This window comes from Bidens hawaiensis, unplaced genomic scaffold, assembly GCF_021521415.1.
Source record: "Bidens hawaiensis isolate Kalapana, Puna unplaced genomic scaffold, B.hawaiensis_p1.1 tig00023211_1, whole genome shotgun sequence".
Classification (NCBI taxonomy): domain Eukaryota; kingdom Viridiplantae; phylum Streptophyta; class Magnoliopsida; order Asterales; family Asteraceae; genus Bidens; species Bidens hawaiensis.
Genome location: NW_027493638.1, coordinates 121816 through 124690, shown reverse-complemented (window position 1 = coordinate 124690; position 2875 = coordinate 121816). Strand labels below are relative to the sequence as shown.

Genomic DNA, 2875 nt, shown 5'->3' with positions numbered 1-2875 from the left:
GATAAGTGAGTACTTGTTTCATTTCCTTTATTTGGTTTTCACTAAAATCAGTTACCTAGCCTTACTTGCGGTGCGCACATATGATGTATATATGTGTGAACCCTCGGGTGGGCAAAAGTGAAATTGCACTAATTTTGACGTTATTTTACTAATCTCGTGAAAATAACGTTAAAAGTGACGGACGGTTAATCAGGCATCATGTAGTGGCGTTTATAGCCGAAAGACAAGGGTACATGCACCGATCAGCCGGTGTCCCGATGATTGAGTGCTATGTGCCTTATGTCCAAGGCTTGATGCAAAACTACTATCGAGCCGGGGGTCTCACCGGAAGCAGCCTCTCTATCCTTATGGGGTAGAGGTAAGGCTGTCTACATCTTACCCTCCTCAGACCCTACTATAGCTTTGCTATTGGTGGGATATACTGAGTACGATGATGATGACGACTAAAATCAGTTACCTGCACACAAAGTAAATAAATTAATAGAATTTGTTCAATTAGGCATTCAATTCACATATTCAAAATGTGGTAAAGAGATGAATTCACCATGGATGATTGAGGCATAACGGAGAGTTGATGTAAAAATTAGTGAGTAGACTCAATGCCTTGAATAGCTATATTATGATCTGAACAAAGTACATGAATGGCAGTTAGTTACCAAAGTGACAAAGCAGACAATGATCAATTGAAATATCAAGCAAATTTGCACATTTCAAAATGTAAATACGCATTTGAGCAAGTAAATTTAACTTCTGTCAAAACTATGATAAGAAAGAAGCATGAGAAGTAATTTACCTCCTCTAGATTTCCTTATTCGAAGAACCGGATTCCTACATAAACAATCATTTTAAGTAGTCATGTATCGTTCCAATTTAGCTAAGAATCATACTACCTTTATACAGTAAACACAGCTGAGCAAGTATTCTTCACCTGCCTAAGTTGAGGTTTTCCTTTATTCAATTTAGAAAAGAAAATCTTTGTATCGTCCCCTGTTATCCACACCAAAATAGTATTAAGTATACAATTAGTAAATGGCTATACCAAATAGGCAAATAATGAGAATTTGATAAAATCTTTAACGAAATTTATACATTCCCATGAATACATGAGTGTAAAATGATGAGATTGAGAGATTTAAAACCGAGCCGCAGTTAAACCATTGCTGATAGATCTTTTGATGAGCCTTCGTCGGTTTGGTTTCCAACGGCCATCTAACAACCTGATTATTTAAAACATATTTAAAGTCAATATTCTACGGAAAAAACCACCCAAACGGTCGGTAACTCACTTACCTAGGCTCAGCTGTCGTGGGTGGCTTGAGAATCACCAATCTGAGACATGCAAGCTTTGATCGGTTCATCGGAGGTTCGCCGGAACCCTAGGTTTGGCTGCTGGTAGTTCAACTCCACTCGAGGAACGCTCCCAACGCCTTACCGTCGCCGATTTACACTTGAACTATAACCGCTACCCGTCATAGAAGATGAAACGGTACTACCGCCATTCTTGTCGCCCCTTGAAAAACCAAACACTCTTTGTATGCATGTTGGGACAAACATGAGTTGCCAAATGAAGGTAGAAGAGGTGTCCAGGCTGGTGATGGAATAAATGATGACGATGGGATGGACGCGTGGCTAGCAAACGTGGCAAGGTCAGTGGTGGGTGAGTAGCATACAGTAGTGTAGAAATGAGAGGATAACGGTACAAAAGAGAAAGCTGAAAGTACAACTGCTATTGCATGCCGACCTTTCTAATTGTAATATATATAAGGCTGAGGGGTGTGGGGGGCTCTAACGGGGGCGCGAGTGGGGGCTCCAGCCAATAATATTGTGACGTGTGGCAGAGAGAGAAACTGGATAAGATGGGTGTTGGAGCCCCCGCTGGAGCCCCTGGCCCTGGTGGGGAGGGGCGCGAGCAGGGGCTCCAGCGGATTTTTTTTTTATTTTTTTATAAATATATTCAAAAAACGTATTATTAAAAAAAACTCATAAATTATTAAAAAAACACACATTAAAAAAAACATTAATATCTAAAAATAAAATAAAAATTAAAGTACTAAAAAAACATTATTCTTATTCTTCGGCTTGGTCTTCTTCGATCAACCTCTTTCGGATACGTTCCTTTTGCTTTTCCATCAGCATTTTATCGACCGGATTTAGGTTACTGAAGTCTCTTGTAAGGAAGTCCAAATCTCTCATTCGACTTTTTTCCTTTTTGTCATTAGAGACCACCTCCATGGTTTTGTTGAATTTATTGAGGGATTCAACAAGATCGACGATGTTTACGGCTCCCCCCTCAGCCCGTTTTTTCCCCTTGGCGTCCCGTCCCAATGGCCGCCTCCTCGGCGGTGAAGACGTTTCCTCCCCCGCAATGTTTAGGTCGAATCCAACGCGGCAATCCGACGCGGCAGAAGTGCTATACCCTCCAGACGAACTAGTTTTAGTCCGTTTCGGCCCTACTTCAGCATCATGGTCGGGCGCCACCAGCTCAACCCACTTGGCACACCTTTTCAACCTCTCCCACAACTTTACATCGTCCCACGTCTTCACCGTCCCATACCTCCGCAGACACTCCTGCTTCCACTCTTCGACAGTGAAATTGTAAACCGCCAAATCATCACTGCCACTTGGTCTCATACGACCGGCGTTCCTGTTGAAAAGATTAGTAAACAAGCCGACAAATTTTCTGATTTCGGACCACCGACCCGAAATCATATCGGCGTTCCGCTCTGTACTCCCAACGAGCGAATAGAACGTCTCCCTAACCTTTGTCCAAAAGACCTTGCTCTTTTGGTAGTCGGCTGCAAAATGCATAAATAAATTTGTAAGTCATTTAACTTTTTTATTTAACTTTTTTATTAAAAATCATTTTTAAAAACGT

The 2875-nt window shown here is 41.5% G+C and overlaps 1 long non-coding RNA gene across 1 annotated transcript; it reads right to left on the bottom strand.

Annotated features, from left to right (window-relative positions):
- Window positions 1-601: 601 nt before the first annotated feature.
- On the bottom strand, window positions 602-996 carry LOC143567091 (uncharacterized). Its single transcript, XR_013141341.1, has 3 exons — window positions 929-996; window positions 794-828; window positions 602-624 (listed from the first exon to the last, which is right to left on the bottom strand). It is a non-coding gene; the product is annotated as an uncharacterized LOC143567091 (long non-coding RNA).
- Between the last annotated feature and the right edge of the window lie 1879 nt (window positions 997-2875).